Source organism: Rhinoderma darwinii, chromosome 2 (genome assembly GCF_050947455.1).
Source record: "Rhinoderma darwinii isolate aRhiDar2 chromosome 2, aRhiDar2.hap1, whole genome shotgun sequence".
In the NCBI taxonomy this organism is placed as follows: Eukaryota; Metazoa; Chordata; class Amphibia; order Anura; family Rhinodermatidae; genus Rhinoderma; species Rhinoderma darwinii.
The window spans coordinates 296,922,562-296,946,445 of NC_134688.1; the positions used below are offsets into that span (position 1 = coordinate 296,922,562).

Below are 23,884 nucleotides of genomic sequence, written 5' to 3' on the forward strand. Positions count from 1 at the left end.
AGGTCAATAAACATATAATTCTATATTTCATTAACATATCAGAGCACTGACAGAAATTGTTTAAAATCATTTCAAAATTACCCAGCCAGTAAAGAAAACTCAACAAGGGGTAGACACTGATAAGCTGCCACCTTCTGGACCGTTCTTCAACATGTATGATGAGAGGAACATCACAAACTGGGATAGAAAAAATTATATTTTAGACAATCACATAATCAATCATAAATAAACAAGTTTAAATGTAAATCTACAAATAAATATAACAAATTGGTCACCAGTAGATGTCCAACTCTGCAGGAGATAAGATGGCCCCACGTATATTGCCACCAACGGTGGCTTCCCCTGAGGATGCCACGGCGGCAGTACGAGTGGAGTGTGAAACATGTGCTTTTATATGTTAATTAAAGGGGTTTGTGGGGACCAAAAATTATTAGCAGTGTACGCTTCGTCATGTGATCGACCCCGCTGTACTCTATGTACAAGCAGGAGCAGTAGTACAGCGAGTACATAGAATACAGCAGGGTCGGTCACATAACGAAGAGTCGCATAGTCATCAAAGAAGACTATGAAACTAGACTTCTAGTCCCCCGGTAGCACTATAAAAATCTCAGAATCAGCGTGACGGGGGACCGGAATATATATTAGCAGTGTACTCACATATTGCAGTGAGTACACGGCGAATCATTTTTGGTCCCCACATAACCCCTTTAAATGAAGGATTATATTTTTACATATCAGTGCATGTATGCTATTTTTACTCTATCTTATAAATAAGTATGTACATGTTTGTGTAAGGCACTTTGCATGTTTGCACTAGTGATATATTGAGTGGTGCCAACCAAACATAAGTATATAGCCTGTTATATAGGAGCAAATCCCAAAAACTGTAACAGCAAACAGTCCAGCCAGGAAAGTGTTAATGATTTTACTTGTTGCCCCCACCAGACTATCACATCCAATCAGTGGCGTAACTACCGCCGTAGCAGCAGTAGCGGCTGCTACGGGGCCCGCGGCATGAGGGGGCCCGTGTCGCCCGCCTTCACGGGCCCCCACCATGGCCGGAGGCTCCGCTAGCAGCCGCTATGGGACGCCACTGAACAGTACGGCAGAGCAGGGAGGTATCTCCCCGCTCTGCCATTAAGCAAAAGACATGTATCCCCTATCCACAGGATAGGGGATACATGTATGATCACTGGCAGCGATAGGGAGAACGGGGGACTGAAAGTCCCCTGAAGTTCTCCATCACAAACCTCGGACATCCGGGGTCTGTGTCGGCAGCTCCGTAGAAATGAATGGAGCGCCGGTCCCGCTTGTGCGCATGCGTGACCAGCGCTCCATTCATTTCTACAGAGCTGCGCAGACGCCGGAAGTCAGAGGTTAGTCATGGAGAACTTCAGGGGGACTTTCGGTCCCCCGTTCTCCCTATCGCTGCCAGCGATCACACATGTCTCCCCTATCCTGTGGATAGGGGATACATGTCTTTTATTAGGACACACTGTAGGTCGCATTTTTTTGGGAGGGGGGATGCTGTATGGCGTTCCCTACAGGGGGACGGACGCTGTATGGCGTTCCCTACAGGGGGGGGGCTGTATGGCGTTCCCTACAGGGGGGTCTGTATGGCGTTCCCTACAGACCCCCCCTGTAGGGAACGCCATAAAGACTCCCTGTAGGTAACGCCATACAGTCCCCCCTGTAGATAACGCCAGACAGCCCCCTCTGTAGGGAACGCCATACAGCCCCCCCGTAGATAACGCCATACAGTCCCCCCTCTAGATAACGCCATACAGCCCCCTCTGTAGATAGCGCCATACAGTTCCCCCTGTAGATAACGCCATACAGCCCCCCTGTAGATAGCGCCATACAGCCCCCCTGTAGATAGCGCCATACAGCCCCCCTGTAGATAGCGCCATACAGCCCCCCCTGTAGATAGCGCCATACAGCCCCCCCCTGTAGATAGCCCCATACAGCCCACCCCTGTAGATAGCGCCATACAGCCCCCCCCTGTAGATAGTGCCATACAGTCCCCCCCTGTAGGGAACGCCATACAGTCCCCCCTGTAGGGAACACCATACAGTCCCCCCTGTAGGGAACACCATACAGTCCCCCCGTAGATAACGCCATACAGTCCCCCCGTAGATAACGCCATACAGCCCCCACTGTAGATAGCGCCATACAGCCCCCTCTGTAGATATCTACAAAGGGCTGTATGGCGTTATCTACAGGGGGGCTGTATGGCGTTATCTACAGGGGGGTTGTATGGCGTTCTCTACAGGGGGCTGTATGGCGTTCTCTACATGGGGGCTGTATGGCGTTCTCTACAGGGGGGCTGTATGGCGTTATCTACAGGGGGCTGTATGGCGTTATCAAAAGGGGGGGTTTGTAAAAAAGGCACTATCTACAAGGGGGGGGGGGGGGTTGTGTGACACCCAGGGGAGGGGGGCCCCAGTCAAAAGTTTGCTATGGGGCCCAGTCTTTCCTAGTTACGCCCCTGCATACAATCCAATACATTAGATGGATAAAGAGAGATATTTGATGTTCAGCAGATAACTTGTAGGTTTTTTTTCTTACATTTACAGGTTCCGGCATCTCTATATATAAAGGAACTGCAGACGCAGAGCTACATCGAGGTAAACGTAATATTACATAACCGTATACCACGTGACACATTTATATTCTCTGCTTACCCTCTGTCTTTACTATTGCAGGCTGCAGTGAAAGAAGCACAGGGTGAGTGCCATTCTATAGCAATGTATCTCCATAGTTTCCATGTTTGACATCTTCTACTGACACATTTGTCACTTCATAACCCCCCATTATGTTATAATATTGTGATAGTTGCATGGAGAGGTTGAAAGAAAATCGTCCTATTACACATTGTAGTCGTGCTGATCAAATATGGCATCTCTGTGATAGGAGTAAAAGGGTCAGTAAAGCCCATTACAAAGCAATTGAGTCATAATATGGCTGCATTGTAGTGTCCATGCGTATTATATCTGTAAGACCCAGACCTGATCTTGTGGCAATAATATGAACGCTAAAATGAGTTTAGTTTTATTCTTATTTTATATAATTACTTGTGCAAATCTCATTTTAAATTAGTGTTTTTCTTTTTTCAGTTGCAGAACGAAGATTCCGGTAAGTAAATCTTCATTGTAAATGTGAAACCTGTCTCATAAAGTTGCATAACCCTAGCTAAAAGCAAAGGGACGGAGGGGAGGGGGAGTACACACTGAGTTTTATTTAAAAAAACGGTCGAAAATGCCTCCCATTGATTTCAATGGGAGACGGAGGCGTTTTTTTCCCGCGAGCGGAAAAACCAGCTTGTGGGAAAAAGAAGCGACATGCACTTCGTTTACGCCTCTGACCTCCAATTGACATCAATGGGAGGCAGAGAAAGCGTATTTCACGGGCGTTTTATGCCCACGGCGCTCTATGACCGCGGGCGAGAAACGCAGTGAAAATCGGCGCGCAGGCAGATGAAAATCTGCCTCAAAATTCCAAACGGAATTTTGAGGCAGATTTTCCACCTGCAAAAAACTCTGTGTGAACTCAGCCAAAGGCCCCATGCACACGACCGTATTTTTGTCCACCCGTAAATACTGGCGTAAATACGGGCCCGTGTCACCAGTATTCCACCCGTATTTACGGGCACGTTTTCTATGCAAAGTTACACTGCAGTAATCGGCAGCCCTTCTCTCTATCAGTGCAGGATAGAGAGAAGGGGCAGCCCTTTCCGTAATAAAAGTAAAAGAAATTCATATTTACCCGGCCATTGTCTTGGTGACGCGTCCCTCTCTTGACATCCAGTCCGACCTCCCTGGATGACGCGGCAGTCCATGTGACCGCTGCAGCCTGTGATTGGCTCTGGGTAAGTATGATCTATATTGATCTATATTGTGATCGGTAGAAACTGTCCCTGGTGCTGAAAGAGTTACTGCCGATCGTTTAACTCTTTCAGCAGCCTGGACAGTGACTATTTACTGACGTCGCCTAGCAACGCTCCCGTAATTACGGGTGCACACACGTAGTCACCCGTAATTACGGGAGCCCCATGGACTTCTATGGGCCTGCCCGTGCCGTAATTACGGCCTGAAATAGGACATGTTCTATATTTTTCAACGGCCCGGGCATCTTCCTGTAAGCATACGGGGAGGTACCCGTGGCCAATAGAAGTCCATTGGCCCGTAAAAATATGCGGTAATTATGGACGTTTTTATGTTCGTGTGCATGGGGCCTTAAGCTGTTTTTTTTTATTATTATTTTATTTTTGAGTATTAATTGAGTAATTTCATGGGTTAACCCCTTGGTGACCAGCCTTTTTTTTAGGCCTTAACGACCAAGCAATTTTTAAACTTTTTTCCATTGTCGCATTAAAATAACTATAGCTTTTTTTTTTTTTTCATGGACATAGCTGTATAAGGACTTGTTTTTTTGCGGGATGAGTTGTGTTTTTCAATAGGACCAGTTTGGGGTACATATGATTTTTTTATTAACTTTTATTACATTTTTCTGGGGAAGGAATAGAAAACAAACAAAAATTCCACCATAGTTCTATGCGTTTTAAATTTATGTAGTTAACCGTGCGGCATAAATAACACGTTACCTTTATGAGTCTATGGGTCGGTACAATTACGACGTTACTACATATGTATAGTTATGTTATGTTTTACTACTCTTGCACAATAAAAACACTTTTTAACTAAAATTATTTGTTTTTGCATCGCCGCTTTCCAAGAGCCATAACTTTTGTATTGTTCCGTCGCTGTAGCCATATGTGGGCTTGTTTTTTGCAGGACGAGACAGTTTTTCATTGGTACTTTTTTGGGGTACTCATTGGTACTTTTTTGGGGTACATAGGACTTATTCATTAGCTTTTATTATTACTTTTTTGGGCGGGCAATAGAAAAAATAGCATTTCCGCTGTTGTTTTATAAAAAAAATGTATGGCATTCATTTGCAGTTTAAATGACATGTAAACTTTATTTTTCGGGTCATTACGATCACAGCGATACCATATATGTGTATTTTTAATTGTTTTATAATTTATTTCTTTTTTTACGGTGCACATTTTATTAATAATTTTTATTTCACATTAGTTACTTTTTTTTTAAGTTCCACTAGGGGACTTCACTATGCAATCTTCTGATCGCTTATATAATGCTTTGGTATACTTAGTATATCAAAGCATTGTTGCCTCTCAGTGTAAGGCCGCGTTTACACGAGCGTGATATACGTGCGTGCGACGCGCGTGCTTTTCACGCGCGTCATACGCACCTATATTAGTCTATGGGGGCATGCAGACAGTCCGTGAGTTTTGCTCAGCGTGAGTCCGCTGAAAAAAATTCACGACATGTCCTATCTTTGTGCGCTGTTTGCGCATCACGCACCCATTGAAGTCAATGGGTGCGTGAAAATCACGCATGCCGCACGGAAGCACTTCCGTGCGAACTGTGTGATTCGCGCAACAGCTGTCAAACTCTGAATATAAACAGAAAAGCACCACGTGTTTTTCTGTTTAACTACATCCAAACGGAGTGTCATAATGATGGCTGCTGCGAGAAAATCTCGCAGCCGCGCATCATACGCTGATGACACACGGAGCTGTTAAGTGCCTTTTGTGCACGCAAAATGCCGCATTTTTTGCGTGCGCAAAACGCACACGCTCGTGTAAACGAGGCCTAAAACTGACAGGCAATGTATTAGGCCATGCATCTGGCACATAGCATATAGCCAGGGCAGGCCTGGGGGCCTTTGTTAGGCCCCTGGTTACTATGGCAACCCATAGGAGGCCCGCAATCACAATTGCAGACTGCCAATGGGTGAGAGAGTGAGCTCCCTCCCTCTGTAAACCACTTAGATGCCACGGTCTCTTTTCACCACGCCATCTAAGGAGTTAAATGGTCGCGATTGAAGGAAATATCCATATATTAATACATTTGGATTTTTTTCGCAGGACCCTTACAACCCTTTTATTGTAGTAAATAACCAAGGTGTTCAGGAACCCTTGCAGCTTTTCTGTTTCCTATAATATTTGGCGCAAGGCAGCATGTTGATTGGTTGGAGTCCAGTATAATTTCTATATTCCATGCTGCACTATTTTTCTCTTATAAAATCCAGGATATTTAAATAAGGCTAGGGCTACATGGCGACGCTGGTCGCGTGATACTGTCGTGGAAATCCATCGCTCAAAATATATTAGACTGAAATTTATACGAGTCCCAACAGACTCTCAAGGCCAGACTCCATTAGTCAGAATCCTAATTAGGATATTTCACCGATATATATCGAGAGACGAGAAGAAAACACACAGACACGCTGAAATGTTCAAAATTCTCATCTGAAGGATTTATTACCAAACTCAAACTGTTAAACTGAAATTCAGAAGGGGTGTAGGCTTGAGATAAACCAATCAGAGACAATGTAACAATATTTGTTATTCAGTAAAAAGCATACAATAAAATACATCATTATAATTCTTCACACATTATGTTTACAGGTTTCTTATCTCTCTTTTGGACAGAATGTCCTCGTGGAGATGGGGGGAGACCTTCCCTCACGCATACTTGCCATCCCCCCATCTCACTCCCATCTCACTCCCTGTCCATCTTCGCATGGGAACCAAGGTCAAAGATAAAACATACGAAATCAACATTACTTGTATTAAAGGAACAATGACTTTTCTATTCACTACAATAAAACCAAGATGGGAACTCCAGACAAGATGGCTGCTGCACGAAACTAAATCATTTAAACATTATCATCACTTTCACATAATACATATCTTAGTAATTCAGCCTCCTGCTTGATAATTCACAATGTAATTTCATACAGAGAATATAAGCAAATAAATCATCCTTCACAAACCCCCCTTTTTCTCATATTAAATTACAGAAATTATATATTATGATTATGAAACTCAAACAATATATCAATAGGGCCACAACTAATATGATGCCATCACCAATGTCCGGTTAGGGTATGGGGTCCCACCAGTGCATTGACAAGTCATGTACATCATCGTCCTCTTCTTCTCCTGTCTTCTGATTAGAACACTTGATACTGCTGACGGATTCACTCAGGTCTTTGGTCTTTACTTGGAATTTTGCTGATGTCATCACGACTTGATTTGGTCCTTTTCATCTGTCAGACACCGTCTCTTTTAGTTTACGTCACCGGGCTATACACAACACCTCATGCTGTGAGCCTGGTGTGAGATCCCACGTAGGCGGATTAGTGGGGTGTTATTGTGACCCCACAAACCCTCCGCTCATCTGTCTTCTTACTTGTCTGGGCGGCTGCTTGGAATTATGACACTGCCGTCAGTTCATGACAAACGCGTTGTACTGGCTCCGGCTGCTCCTGCCGCACCTCAGTAATGGAGTTCATCGTATTAAAAATCTTTTAGTTCATGTTTACTGCCACTTGCTCGAGGACCCCAACCCTTGTCAATTGTTACTAATCTGGTGATAACATCTACGTAACAATGTCAGGCCCTTAAACTAAATCAAACAAACACCTTTATATAAGAAAAACGTCTCTGTTCCAATGGACAGGGCACCTAGAAGATGTGTAATTATTGGGTACATTTCATTTGCACTTAGTGTCACGCTTTCCAGCAGGATTTGTACCTTGATCTGATCTGATTGCCTGGAACATTTCCAGCTCACCAAAATATACACAGATTCAACATGTTTATCTGACAAATGTCGCAAACCAATTTTCCTTACTCTAATTTGTATTGCATGGGGAGACCTCTCAAGGTCTGTTCTCTTTGTGGGAGGCGGGTATGATAAGGTTGGCACCGGTCTGCCAGGACTGTTCTGTAGGCAAATCAAACAGCTCTAACAGAATTTAGCAGCAACAGCTGTAAAGCCTGGGACATACCAATTAGATCTCACCAAATCGATCCTTGCAGTCTTGGGGCCTATGTGAGGTCATACACCATCAATGCAAAAGCCATCAAGAGTGCCTTGGGTCTTACCGATTCACGTTCCCTTATCCGTCCACATTCTGTTAGAATCTGGTTCTCACGCCTTCCGCTCCCAGTTGGACTCTTCCTGTGGAGAACAAACTTTTTCATTGTATAAACATTAATTGATCTTAATCAAATAATTAATTTGAAGAAAAACATTAACAAATAACATCTTTACATCAAACGTTCACATTGAGCAATAACTAGAAATGATACATGCAAACTCATTTTTCTTCTTTATATATATATATATATATATATATATATATATATATATATACACACACACACACAAACACTGCACAGAATTTTCCTTTCACAATAACAACGACAAAAAACAAATAACTAAAAATATTTTCAAATGGGAATATTCCACTTCTGTACCTTTTATCTGACGCATGACTCTAATAGTCCAATGCTAAGGCTGATCCAGAACTTTACATAAAACTTAACTTCAGTATTTAATATTACCACAACACTTCTTAAATACAATTATTAAACAAACTAACTTTGGAATAACATCTGGAGAACTGCTGATATCGTATTGTACAAACATCAGGTCAATACTTGGGATAACACTATTCCCCTGTCACTTACACACAACGTCTGCAGTGGGGAAAATACAGGCCGGGCTTCAGCCCCCCCTGAGAACAGGTCTACACACACGAGCACCGCGTCATACACTTCTACCTCGGGTAGTTGTATGTTCTGCAGTCGCTGGGACTGTTAATCTGGCCGGGCTGCACTTTTCACAGGTACCTTTGCTGTTTTACCTATGTCATGCCGTGCGCACATCATGCCGGCTGCTACAAACCTAGTGCTTGCATTATTGTATCCAGGGACAAGCCAATTTACTGACACCTGGCTGCATATACCCTTGTTGTCAGTTCTGTTTTCTCTTGCTCTCTCAATTGGCTTACCCAATGATCCAATAAAGTTCCTACTACCAATGGGCCCATAATTGTGGGCGATGCCAAAAGCGTACCTAGAGTCAGTGTAAATGTCGGCCGTCTTACCTTCTGCCAGGTTACAGCCTCAGCGAGCACCTCCAACTCCGCTCCTTGAGATGAACAAGAAGGTGAGAGTGGTTTCTGGGTAATTTACCTGGTGCCTCGTATCCTGTTCTACACATGCTGTATATGATAAAGTATGTCTTCATTACAAATTTACATTGGAAACCCATGTCACATATAGATAGAACATTTCAAAAGGGTGGAGTTTTATTGTTCCACATTTATCTGATGATCCAGAACACTTGTACATCCCACCCACCAGGTCCTGTAAATACCTGATTAATACAAAAACAAACAAAATATGTTACTGAAATCTGGCATAAAATAAACAATATTCAAACAATTTTTTTTTTGTTTTGACTTCTCCCCATCTAAATCTGTAAAGACTCATCTGTGAGTGACGTCACCTCACCTCCTGTGTAAATTGGCTGGAGGGGGATCTGGAACCATCTACACAGAAAAACCTCAAAATATAAGTTACTGTCATACACATTTAATCTGGGTTACTCCTTAAAACTCATACACATTTTGTAGATCTCCTAAAACCAAATTCATTAATTCAAAACAAAATAAAACACAAAACAAAACTACCTGATCAGTCCCTTCACCATTGGGAAATCTTCAACCCTTTCTCAGCCACTGGGATAGGGCAGTGCTTGGCATAGCTCCCTCTGGCTGTGAAGGGGTCATAAAATTGCCTGTAAAAAAGGAGAACAAAAAACAAAAACTACCTGATCAGTCCCTTCAACATTCCCTCCTATTTGGACTCTGCGAAAGTAATGTAGCAGGGTTCAAAACTACATATTAACATAATGAGATTAGGCACTCTATCGGGGTGGCACTAGTTTAACCCCCTGTAATACACAACAGCCTGGAACAAAAAAAGATGACTTTCTCCTGACAAAAATACATTTTATCTTTAAAATGACCTGCAACCATTTACCTGTAAAACATCTCACATTTTTAAAAAAATAACATTTAGGCAGCACTATAGCACGTGCCTCATGTGTGAAAACAAAAACAAAACAATTGTAATTAGTTATTCAATAACACAGAAAATAATATATCTGGTAATATTAATTACTGCAAACCAATAAGCTGTACATAAGAATAGGGAACAGAGGGGGCACATACATGTTCAAGACCCCGTGTCTCACAATATCTGTAGTTTAATACATTTGAATCAACATCAAAACATTCCAACAATAAATCTTATCACATTATAACACATTAATCTGCAGTATAGCTTTTATCTTTCTACAAACAGATCCAGCCGGCTGTAATATTTTTCTCGCTTGGTGTAGTTACAGACGACTGCGCTGCGCGAAAATAAAACACGTTCCATAAAAAAATGAAAAAAAAAGTAGAACTGATTTTAACCCCATACACAAAACACTAACATTTTTAGACATTACTGCTGTTAAAAATAGGAAACATACAATATAGTTCTGCTTTTATTGTGGCCATTAGTTTCAAACTTCAGACATGTTACATTACACACATCACACAGATGTCTCATCACATCACACATGTTACATTGCACACATCACACAGATGTCTCATCACATCACACATTACACTCCCCCCGTTCTGACCCACGTTAGTCACTGCAATGTACCTGGCTGCTCCGTTTTCTTCACTCTTCCAATGAAAATTTACACCTGTATTTAAATTGTTCTTTCTCACATGCAAACATCCTTCTTACGCTGCCAGCCTTTTCAACAATTTTTTTCAGTGTGTTATTTTGCCTTCACATACTTTAGAATTAAAGCCCCAGCTCCTTTTGCTCATTCTAATGTTGGCCGGGACCAGTGCCCCAAAGCATCTTTGTCCAACTTCCTCCTGACCCCATGGTCGGAGAGCAGTAGGGTGATTTCCGGTAAATCCCCCACCTCCAGGCAAACAGGCCACGTTTGCCGACAGATATCTCAGACCAGTCTATCTCCTAGACTGTCTTACCAATACGATATCACAAGTCGTTCCTCCAGACATTCTAGCAGTAGGATCCTCTGATCCCTCACTGGATTGAACATCAAGAACAGACAAAATGCTGCCAATCAACAATTACAAGAGCAAATTCTTCAACACAATCGACATTCATGAAACTCCATTGATTCAAGCAGGAGTTGGTAACACTTCACTTATGCAGAACACTTGCTGCCGGGGTGTGTCTTTCAGTTCATAGAGCCCATGATGTAACATATATCCCAAACTCTTTCCTCTAGCACTTTGCAATGGTTTCACATGCAAATTATATTTGGTAACATATATATATTATCCTCCCCGCTCAGCCGTTCACTCTGTGGGTTGTAGTTTAGGGGGTTGTCATCTATGTTGGTGATAATTTCTTTACGGGCTATGGGTCTGAGCCAATACCAATGTTCTTCACTGTAATTACTACTACGACACAGGTGGCACCTGGGATAAGTGTCAGGGTCATTCAATGAATACAGGATGTTATATTACAACGGTATTCAATCCAGCGGTCTGATGTTATACTACTACAGACTTAATTACTTGGATGTTATTTTACATCAAAGTGTATATGCCGGATTATCATGTGCTAGAAATCAGTCTGTACTGATTCCCACCTTATGCCAGTCTGGCAATGCATACAACTGGTTTATGGACCCTTACACACAATATCACTGTCTGGCAATGAGCCAGGAAAATATAAATGATTTTCTAATACAGTATTCAAAGTTTTTCCCTATTGCACTGGGTAATGGTATTGAGTGCAAATTCAATATAGACACAATTGCTTCTCCTTGCACTGGATTCTACATTATCAGGACTTAACCATTGAAGCCCCTGTGGTACTACATGATATTACTCACAACTGTCTATGGGTCTGAGCCAATACCAGTCAGTACCTCCCAACTATAATCCCAGACAAACGGGTAACAGAACAACTATTAATCCTCAACAATTTTACACAACTAAATAACAAATGACGCTACAACAAAGCAGCAAGCAGAAGTTTTGTTTTTTCCTCACAGTCCAGCCCAAACTCTTTGCATTTCAAATACTTCACATGTGAGTTACGACTTCTCTCTGCCATGCGCTACGTCACTGCATTCCAAAGGCTTCTCACAATTTTTCCTGGTTAACTATGTATTTGCTGGCAAAAATTCTCTCATGTCTTTCATATCAACAGTTTAAGATCACGTACACACCTGCAATCCTTCATCACACAAAAAGCTTCAACATACCTTTTTGGATCCATCTTGCAACCCACTGACTAAGGAGTCTCGTCCATAGAAGTGACGTTCTGACAGCTGGATTCCAAGGCTTACGCAATACATGTGTGAATGGTGTAAGAATAAGCTCCTTACCTACCGCGGTTTTTGTAATTCACAGATGCAAAGCCAGACCTCTCCAGTGACAGCTTATCAGACGTGCAATCTTCCTGGGTTTTATCGGCACCATTACTGTCGTGGAAATCCATCGCTCAAAATATATTAGACTGAAATTTATACGAGTCCCAACAGACTCTCAAGGCCAGACTCCATTAGTCAGAATCCTAATTAGGATATTTCACCGATATATATCGAGAGACGAGAAGAAAACACACAGACACGCTGAAATGTTCAAAATTCTCATCTGAAGGATTTATTACCAAACTCAAACTGTTAAACTGAAATTCAGAAGGGGTGTAGGCTTGAGATAAACCAATCAGAGACAATGTAACAATATTTGTTATTCAGTAAAAAGCATACAATAAAATACATCATTATAATTCTTCACACATTATGTTTACAGGTTTCTTATCTCTCTTTTGGACAGAATGTCCTCGTGGAGATGGGGGGAGACCTTCCCTCACGCATACTTGCCATCCCCCCATCTCACTCCCATCTCACTCCCTGTCCATCTTCGCATGGGAACCAAGGTCAAAGATAAAACATACGAAATCAACATTACTTGTATTAAAGGAACAATGACTTTTCTATTCACTACAATAAAACCAAGATGGGAACTCCAGACAAGATGGCTGCTGCACGAAACTAAATCATTTAAACATTATCATCACTTTCACATAATACATATCTTAGTAATTCAGCCTCCTGCTTGATAATTCACAATGTAATTTCATACAGAGAATATAAGCAAATAAATCATCCTTCACAATACAAAGATCGCTTGGTTGCATTGCGACATCGCAAGTATGCTTGTGAATGTGGTTCTCTTACAACATGTGACGTGATGCGACCACATCTGCTGGATTTTTGATCGCAGATCGCAAGCGACTTTTCCAGCACAGAGCTCAATTCAAGTCGCATGTGACTGTGACTAATTTTCGACTTGTGGTTGTTTTTTGGATGTCACACAATTGTATGCGACTTTCAACAAATAGCACCCTAAAATAGTCCTGCAACTTTAATGTAACAGCATGCTGCAGAGAAAACGCACACTTTTTTTTTTTTTTGTCACACAAATTTTATGTGACTTGATGTTGTGCAACCAAACTCGTCGTGTAGAAACAGCCATATGCTCAGTGGATGACCAAGGGGAAAGCTTCAAGTCTCCTATGCTCCCTATCTGGTATAACACAGTGTAGCTGGAAATGTACTCCCCAACGCAGCACGTCTGTTATGACGCACACTGCTGAACAACCTAACATTGTTCACTTCACTGGCATTCAGAAAAGTCCCTTTGAATCTAAAGTCACCCTTCTGTTTGTGGTGTGGTGTATACGCCAGGAAAATCTTCTGTCATATAAGCCAACATACCCATAAACTATCATGGGCAATCATATGCTAAAATGTTGTCCTTTTGACATATGTTTGGTCAGGATCTCACAGCCGCAACTAATATATATTGGAACAGTGCAGTCAACTGTGCATTTCAAAACAACTGTCCTCCAAAAAATATACCATGTGGTACATATTGTGTATTCTTAACAGTCTAAGGCAGACACAGTTCCATAAGTTTGTCTATATGTTCAGCAAACATAAACGGGGAACGCAGTGTGAATTTAGCCTCACAGATACAAATGACGACTGTATTATTGCTGGGAGGACATTCACTTATAAATTAGATTCTTCTAGATACTATTACACCAGAAAACTGATGAAATGACATAAATAAATCTCACTGTACTCACTGTCTTCTCTATTCTGTGACTATCAGGACTCTGTTTCCAGAAGACGTGCTGTAAGTATATCATTGTAAGATATTGTGTAATGAATGAGGACAATGGAGGAGATTTATCAAAAATGATGCAAGAAGTAGAGCAAAAGCCTACATAGAGTTTTGAGGGTATGTGCACACGACAACGCCAAAATACGTCTGAAATTACGTAGCTGTTTTCAGGAGAAAACAGCTCCAAAATTTCAGACGTTTTTACAAGTGCACGCGTTTTTCGCGGTGTCTTTTACGGACGTAATTGGAGCTGGTTTTCATTGGAGTCAATGAAAAACGGCTCCAATGACGTCCCAAGTGTCCTGCACTTCTTTGACGCGGCCGTAATTTTACGCGCCGTCTTTTGCAAGCAATGGGCAGATGTTTGCCGACGTATTGGAGCCGTCTTTTCAGCCGGAAAAGAGGTTGTGTGCACATACCCTTAGGAAAAACCCTGCGCTTTTTGCTGCGTTTCTCCAGCTTTTATTTAAAGGGAACCTGTCACCAGATTTCACCTATTGAACTTCACTTATCCCTCACTGGCCGCTGCTATCAAAAGTTCATTGCCATTATCCCCTCTCCTAAACTCCTCCCCCGACTGTAAATAACGGTCTGCAAACATTTTGCGCTTTTTATCGTAATAATCCGGCGTCCCTTTGTGCGCACACACCAGAAGAGGACATCAATTCACAAGCGCAGGATTTTGTGTGCTGGGGGAAGGCGACGAGCTGTCAATCAAAAGTAAGGAGGCCGGGGAAACGCGGAAAGACTTGAGGAATGTAGATATGACTTTTTTCAAACGAAGATTTGACTCTTTTCAAGAGAAGATCTGACTCTTTTCTTCTCATTAGCATACGGTGTGGGAACACTAAAACACTGAATACTAAAGCTACAGAGCCGACTAAGAAGACAATTATAGGTTATATAGAAATGATTTTTCACCCACTACTCCCTGGTATTGCTGGTTTAATAGGTGAAATGCTGGTGACAGGTTCCCTTTAAGGCAGAAACAGTGGCGGACAGATGTTTGCTGAAATTCAACAGGGAAATATTAAATGCACTACAATGTTTTTTACTTGTGGCTTTTTCTGACCTTTTGGTGCGCTTTTTGGGTCAGTGGTGTTTTTTTCAATGCGCAACATTCTCTAGATATGGCATTATTACTGCCCCTTTTCCCACAGGCTTCTCTATAGGACTTGAAAAACATGAATTTAAAGAAGCGCATGTACTAATAAGAAACACTGGCGTTTTTAAATGTCTGGGGGTTAGCAAAAAAAGTCTATAAAAAAGATGTGTGAAAAAGCCTTTTAGGTCACAGAGCAGTATTTTTGTCAGTATTTTGCATTAGTATTTAGAAGCCAAAACCGGGAGTGGGACATAAATAGAAAAACTGTAATGGAAATATTTGAGTTGAATCAGGGAAAAGGAAAGGGGAAAAGGATGTGGTCTGTGAAGAAATTAATATTTAACTTTTATTAAGTATGCATTAAGAAAATTGATTAAAAGGTCCAATGGTGCAATTTGGTATGTGTGAGTGACCCCTCAATTCACATACCCTTGGCCAAAAATTAATAGATGAGGTAATATATAATATTGCTGTCCGTTGTTCCGTTACTAGTACCAGATAATTAAACTGCAGTGGCCACAGATTAATGAAAATGAATGAAACTGTAAATTAGTAGTTCACTCTGTCTTAGATTGGACCGGCTGTATAGCCTGGATTAGAGTATTGACTGTTATACTGTATAATACTAAGTGCAGCTGGGCCAGTAGCGGTGTGCCCTGTAATGAGAAGAGGTATGAGAATAAGCAAGGTGAAACCTTGCAAGCCTCTTACCCCTGCGTTAGTGTTGGTATGGTGGTGTAAACAGTAAATGAACTGCACCCTCACGCTGGTGTCCCTGGGGATCAGAGCAGCAGCGTTGGGAACGGTCGTGTAATACAGTGAGAACACTCTCAGCTGTCAGCTGAGAGGCAAAGTGAGAACGGCCGTAAGCAATAGTAGCTGTGCTCAGCTGTGAGCCGAGAATGAACTGCACCCACACGCTGGTGTCCCTGGGGATCAGAGCAGCAGCGTTGGGAACGGTCGTATATTACAGTGAGAACACTCTCAGCTGTCAGCTGAGAGACAAAGTGAGAACGGCCGTAAACAATAGTAGCTGTGCTCAGCTGTGAGCCGAGAAGCAGTGTGTGCGGCAGGGTTACTGTCAGTACCCGCAGGTGAACTGAGTCACCAGCGGGAGCCGGCGATAGGCCAGACAGGATGAATCACCCAGCTGATAAACTCAGCAGGGCGCACTGCAGTCACAAGCACGGACAGCCAGCAAGCAGCTGGCAGCCGTGGTTGAAGGAGGATCGTGGAGCAAATAGTGGAACTTGGACAGGGATGCCAAGTAGTGCACCATAGGATTATTAAAATTGTTGCTGAGCACCCGACGCACGTTTCGCCAGAATTCTGGCTTCTTCTAGGGGTCCCCTAGAAAATGAATGAAACTGTAAATTAGTAGTTCACTCTGTCTTAGATTGGACCGGCTGTATAGCCTGGATTAGAGTATTGACTGTTATACTGTATAACTGTATAACCATAGGATTATAACCATAGGATTATTAAAATTGTTGCTGAGCACCCGACGCGCGTTTCGCCAGAATTCTGGCTTCTTCTAGGGGTCCCCTAGAAGAAGCCAGAATTCTGGCGAAACGCGCGTCGGGTGCTCAGCAACAATTTTAATAATCCTATGGTGCACTACTTGGCATCCCTGTCCAAGTTCCACTATTTGCTCCACGATCCTCCTTCAACCACGGCTGCCAGCTGCTTGCTGGCTGTCCGTGCTTGTGACTGCAGTGCGCCCTGCTGAGTTTATCAGCTGGGTGATTCATCCTGTCTGGCCTATCGCCGGCTCCCGCTGGTGACTCAGTTCACCTGCGGGTACTGACAGTAACCCTGCCGCACACACTGCTTCTCGGCTCACAGCTGAGCACAGCTACTATTGTTTACGGCCGTTCTCACTTTGTCTCTCAGCTGACAGCTGAGAGTGTTCTCACTGTAATATACGACCGTTCCCAACGCTGCTGCTCTGATCCCCAGGGACACCAGCGTGTGGGTGCAGTTCATTCTCGGCTCACAGCTGAGCACAGCTACTATTGCTTACGGCCGTTCTCACTTTGCCTCTCAGCTGACAGCTGAGAGTGTTCTCACTGTATTACACGACCGTTCCCAACGCTGCTGCTCTGATCCCCAGGGACACCAGCGTGAGGGTGCAGTTCATTTACTGTTTACACCACCATACCAACACTAACGCAGGGGTAAGAGGCTTGCAAGGTTTCACCTTGCTTATTCTCATACCTCTTCTCATTACAGGGCACACCGCTACTGGCCCAGCTGCACTTAGTATTATACAGTATAACAGTCAATACTCTAATCCAGGCTATACAGCCGGTCCAATCTAAGACAGAGTGAACTACTAATTTACAGTTTCATTCATTTTCATTAATCTGTGGCCACTGCAGTTTAATTATCTGGTACTAGTAACGGAACAACGGACAGCAATATTATATATTACCTCATCTATTAATTTTTGGCCAAGGGTATGTGAATTGAGGGGTCACTCACACATACCAAATTGCACCATTGGACCTTTTAATCAATTTTCTTAATGCATACTTAATAAAAGTTAAATATTAATTTCTTCACAGACCACATCCTTTTCCCCTTTCCTTTTCCCTGATTCAACTCAGCTCAAATTGGTGGTGCACACCATGTGGTCTCTCTGACATGACATATATTGTGTAATAGGTGATCCTCACCAATCAATGGAAATATTTGCACTTTTCCCGTGTTTTAGACCAAATTCTAGTTTTGGCTTACAAATACTGACCTAAATATTATCGTGTGAAAGTTTACCCAGTCTGGATTCACACACTGCGTCATGCTGCGTTTTTCGTGGCTTTTTAATGGTGGTTTTCGCAGCATTATTTTATTATTTTAACGTGCTGCAGCACTGGTCCTTGTGCCTGCAGCCCGTTAAAATAATAAAAGGCACAGGCACTCCCCGCAGCCCAGCATCACCCGGTACAGGCTTCTACTAGCAGCCTTAGTACTGGGGGGAAAACATCCCGTGATCCCCACCGATTAACCCCTTAAATGCAGCGATCAATAGTGACCGTCACATTTAAGTTGTTATGCATTTAAGTTGTTATAGCAACATCGGCAAGACGCGGCACGATTGCGGGGGCCAATTGTTGCTATGGCAACTGGAAGCCTAACAAAGGCTTCTGGTCTGCCATCTATGCAAGGCAAAGTTACAAAAGTTACAAAAAAATATACAAAAGTAAAAAAGTAAAATTTCAAAATAATAAAACTTGAAAATCGCCCTTTTTCTCTTATAAAGTCTTTATTATTACAAAAAAATAAATAAACTATGAACTATAAAAATATTATGTAATTTAGTAACTTATCCCACACGGTGACCACCATAAAAAAATTATTAAAAAAACTATACCGGAATCACTATTTTTAGTCACTTCAGCTCTCAAAAAATGGCATAAATAGGGATCAAAAAGTCGCACGTACCCAAAAATGGTACCAATAAAAACTACAGTTTCTTCCGCAAAAAAAAAGTCCTCACATAGCTTTCTTGATGGAAAAATAAAAACGTTGTGGCTCTTAGAATATGGCAACACAAAAACTTAATAATTCTTTTAAAACCACAATTTTATCGTGCAAACACCATAAAAAACATATTCATATGGTATCGCCGTAATCGCATCAACCCACAGAATAAATTAAATATGTCATTTGTAGCGCACGGTGAATGCCGTAAAAAAAAAAAAAGAATAAAAAACAATAGAATTTTGACAACCTAATTACACTAAATTCAGCAAAAAACCTATGGGATCAAAATGCTCACTATACCCCTACATAAATTATTTTTAGGGCTGTAGTTTCCCAAATGGGGTCACTTCTGGGGGGTGTACACTGTTTTGGTCCCTCAGGGGCTTTACAAATGCGACATGAAATCCAAAAACCAATCCAGCAAACTTGAGCTCCAAAAGCCAAATAGCGCTCCTTCCATTCTGAGCCCTGCAGTGTGTCCAAAGAGCCGTTTATTACCACATATGGGGTATTGCCATAATCAGGAGAAATTGCTTTACAAATCTTGGGGTGCTTTTTCTTCTTTATTCCTTGCAAAAATTGATAATTGAAAATGTAGATTTTCATTTTTACAGACTAATTACACTAAATTCAGCAAAAAACATGTGGGGTTAAAATGCTCACTATAACCCTTAATAAATTCCTTGAGGGGTGTAGTTTGCCAAATGGTGTCTTTTTGGGGGTGTTTCCACTGTTTTGGCACTACAATGCCTCTTCAAACCTCACATGGTGCCTAAAATATATTCTAATAAAAAGGAGGCCCCAAAATCCACTAGGTGCACCTTTGCGTCTGAGGCCGATGCTTCAGTCCATTAGCACACTAGGTCCACATGTGGGCTATTTCTAAAAACTGCAGTATCTGGGCAATAAATATTGAGTTGCGTTTCTCTGGTAACACCTTTTGTGTTACAGAAAAAAATGGATTATAATGGATTTTCCGACAAAAAAAAGAAATTTGTACATTTCCTCTCTACATTACTTTAATTCCTGTTTGTGAAACACCTAAAGAGTTAAGAAACTTTCTAAATGCTGTTTTGAAAACTTTGAGGGTACAGTTTTTAAAATTGGGTGACTTATGGGGGTTTCTAATATATAAGGCCCTCAAAGCCATTTCAGAACTGAACTGGTACCAAAAAAAATAAGTTTTGGAAATTTTCTTGAAAATGTAAGAAATTGCTGCTGAAGTTCTAAGAGTTGTAACGTCCTAGAAAAAAAAAAGGATGTTTAAAGAACAATGCCAACATAAAGTAGACATATGGAATATGTTAATTAGTAACTATTTTGTGTGGTATTGCTATCTGTTTTACAAGCAAATTTTCTCCAAAGTTTGGTGTTTTTTACAAACAAATACTGAATTTATTGATCACATTTTTCCGCTAACATACAGTACAATATCCGTGTGGAGTTGTTCAGATAGCACTAGTTTTTCTCAGGTGCTCAGAATAGGGTCCCAACCCAGTTGAAGGAATGGAAAGAATTGTATTCGGCACACTCTTAGATAGGTAAAGTGAATTTTATTTAGATTTTTTTTGGAATGCCAGTGGCCATATGTGCAACGTTTCGGTCGTTAGACCTTCATTGGCCACTGAGCCGTACTGCGGACTGTTTTCACGAAGCTGGCTGTAAAGGATCTGCCAGGCACAGCTTCGGGGTTAACGCCCATAGATAATCAATCTTCACCTGAGTTTATGTCTCTGAGACTGACTCCAGCTTCCACCACTCAGGCTGGCAGGCTTAGGAGTGGGAGAGCCTATCGCAGCCTGGCCAGACTCAGCTAGCTCCCGCCCTCTGTCTATTAATACCTGCCTTTCCTGTTCCTCCTTGCTTGTGATTCTTTCCGTGTGGTTTCCTGGCCCAGCTACAGCTCCTACTATTTGATCCTGCTCCATACTGACCCTGGCTTACTGACTACTCTCCTGCTCTGCGTTTGGTAACTCGTGCTCTCCTGGTTTGACTTGGCTCGTTCACCACTCTGGTTGCTCACGGTGTTGCCGTGGGCAACTGCCCCTTTCCCTTTGCTTTGTATTCCCTTGTATGTTTGTCTCGTGCACTTACTGAGCGTAGGGACCGCCGCCCAGTTGTACCCCGTCGCCTAGGGCGGGTCGTTGCAAGTAGGCAGGGACAGAGTGGCGGGTAGATTAGGGCTCACTTGTTCGTTTCCCTACCCCCGTCGTTACACTGGCGCTCTGTAAATAATGGCGGCTTTGAAAGCAGCAAGCCGCCATTATTTACAGAGCGCCAGCTTCGTGAAAAAAGTCCCCAGTACGGCTCAGTGCCCGATGAAGTTCTAACGACTGAAACGTTGCACATATAGCCACTGGCATCACGAAAAAATCAAAATAAAATTCACTTTACCTATCTAAGAGTGTGCCGAATACAATTCTTTCCATACAGTACAATATGTCACGAGAAAATAATCATCAGGGTTAAAGTCTATAGTACAATATAAAATGTACTATATAGATAAAAACTGCATGTGTGATTCCTCCAGCCTTGTATTTACACATTGAGGTTGAATTGCAGTTTTTGCTGCGGTTTTGTGCAAAATTGCAGCCAAACTATGATTCAACAACACAGCGTGTGACTGCAACCAGATTAGTTACTATGGGCAACTACTCCTCAATTCACTAGTTTTGATAAATCTCCCCCAATGTGTAGCACCTGGAGGAGTGACTGTTACCCCCTTATTATATGTAACATTTCTTATTTTTTCACAATAGATGGATTGAGAAGGTGATGAAGGCACCGAGAGAATTCAGGTATTTATCTGTTATCTGTCTTCTTGACATAGGGACTCAGAATTAGTCCGGGATTTGTGTCAATTTAGCAACATTAAATCCTGAGGTTTTAATTCATGTAGTTTATTGACATTTCACTATACGGGTAGGAACACACACAGCGTAAACACTGCGGATTTTCCGCAACGGATTAATTGGGGAAAATCCACTGCGTATTACAGTAGCAGCAGTGTGGGTGAGATTTCAACAAATCTTGTCCCCCACACTGCGGTAAATTTCCGCCTAAATAACCGCACATAAATTGACCTGCGGTGCGGTTACTTCAACCGCAGCATGTCGATTAATTCTGCGGATTCGCAACTCTTCTGTTGCGGGTTTAACCATTGTATTCAAAGGGGTGCTTAAACCTGCAACAAAACAGTGTGTGTTGCGATATTTGTGGCGGAATCACAGTGAGTCGCAAGTAAGAAAAAAAAAAAGTTATACTTAACCAGAGTTCCCTGCTTCTTCTCCGGTCCCGCCTCCCTGGATGATGTTGCAGGCCATGTGACCACTGCAGCCAATCACAGGGAGGCTAGAGCGGACGTCAGGGGAGGGAGGGGGTGCGATTATTTACGCAGCGGAATGTACACCCGAAATAACGCACCACACCGTGGTGCAGGGTTTCGGACGGCATTCCCTGCGGTGTTCAGGGCGGATACGCTGCACAGCTTGATGCAGTGTATCCGCACTGAATACGTTGTGTGTGTTCCTAACCTACATGAGATTTTCTGTAACTTTCAAATAGGACAAAGTGTCAATAATCCTAAACAAATATGTGCTTTTTGTTATAGACCATTTAAGTTCAAGGAATATAAATGGCGCCCTAAACTGGAGACCACCATGTAAGTATGAAGAAGCAGAAGAGCGGACATCATACTGCTGGAGACTATGGGTTGACATATGAACCCATTGTGATCTGTTGTGAGGTTTTCCTCTATAATCCCCCCCAACAAGTATTTGTATAATCATGTATCCCTGCCGACTGCCAGTCATATATATTATATATTTATATAAGAACTGTTTTATGTAATATATATAAACAGGGAGGTTGCAGTAGAAGAGACAGAGGATCCCGTGCAGATTCCCAGGTGAGGAACCAATAGTTATAACTCAGCATATGGTGTCAAGGGGTTAAACAAAAATTAATTGTAGTTTTCTCTTACATGGCTTTTGCCAGCAGTTGCTCCAAATATGGAAGAACGGAGAAGTCCTGTATGACCTAAACAGATTGCCCAGAGACGTTAGACTCTGTTCACATCTATAGTATAATCGGCCAACACTGTTGCTGCAGTGGCAATTTACTGAATTCTTTTACATTCGTTTTGCCATCTGTACTTTATAGAAAGAAATGTAAAGACATTGACTGCGTAATGTCACCCTTTGTTACCAGAACAATATTGTATATCATTTTAGAAGACTTTTTATAATATGTTTAGAATATTGCAGGGCGGTAATGTTTTGCTGCAAGGATGTAACTATAATCATTATGAACATAATATATCTACCTGCATGCGTTGGTGACCTGGCTACAAGATTACGTTTTCTTTATATCCTTTTCCATATAATATTTATAGTCTTATATAAGTAAATAAGTATAAGTGATTGAAACTTAAGCCCATGAGAAAGCGATAATTGCATAAACTTTCTATAGGAATAGACTATGGAACAGAAAACATTTTTGTGTAACCATTACATTGGCTTGTAATACCACCCGTACGTGAACCCAGCTACATGGCACAGCCTCCCTGTAACCACTACCAGTGTCTACATCCCACCCACTAGGGCACCACTGATTCCCTTTTATCCAGTCAAAAGTGTATTCTCTATCACTGCTCTGATGTGTCTGATGTCAAGAAAGTCATTATTTTATTTTTAGACTAAGATCTCTGTTCTGCTGTTGCCGGCGCACTGAAGATCATTAAAAGTGAGTATCTAAAATTTTAATCTGAACACAATCGGCTGTCCTGCTCTCAGGCTAAATATAAAGTGTTACTCTAGTGTTAAGTATCCAAATGATAAACCATATTTATATGACACAAAAAGGTGAACATGGACAGGCCAGACCTGTGTATTATGTATAGATACATAGACTCCAAGCGTATATTGGTTACAGGCTAGGTAAAGTTTGAGAGACCAACTTCCCCCCCATAATGTATCAGATAGACTGCTCCATGATTATTGAACCATACCGAAGAAAGAAGCTAGAGCATAACGTCTAAGTATATAAGAATATATCAATTTCTATTTTTAGAAAATAACATACAATTAAAAACACTTCATAAGAAGACTCTAGTATCAATACCGTGATACATCAAACAGCACAGGACAGTATTACGTATTAGAATGG

The 23,884-nt window shown here is 41.9% G+C and overlaps 1 long non-coding RNA gene across 1 annotated transcript; it reads left to right on the forward strand.

Moving 5' to 3' along the window:
• Nucleotides 1-2,575: 2,575 nt before the first annotated feature.
• LOC142741203 (uncharacterized) lies at nucleotides 2,576-23,468 on the forward strand. The gene is made up of 8 exons (XR_012881032.1): nucleotides 2,576-2,627; nucleotides 2,706-2,727; nucleotides 3,117-3,135; nucleotides 14,116-14,139; nucleotides 21,478-21,516; nucleotides 22,329-22,379; nucleotides 22,581-22,625; nucleotides 23,414-23,468. It is a non-coding gene; the product is annotated as an uncharacterized LOC142741203 (long non-coding RNA).
• Nucleotides 23,469-23,884: the final 416 nt, after the last annotated feature.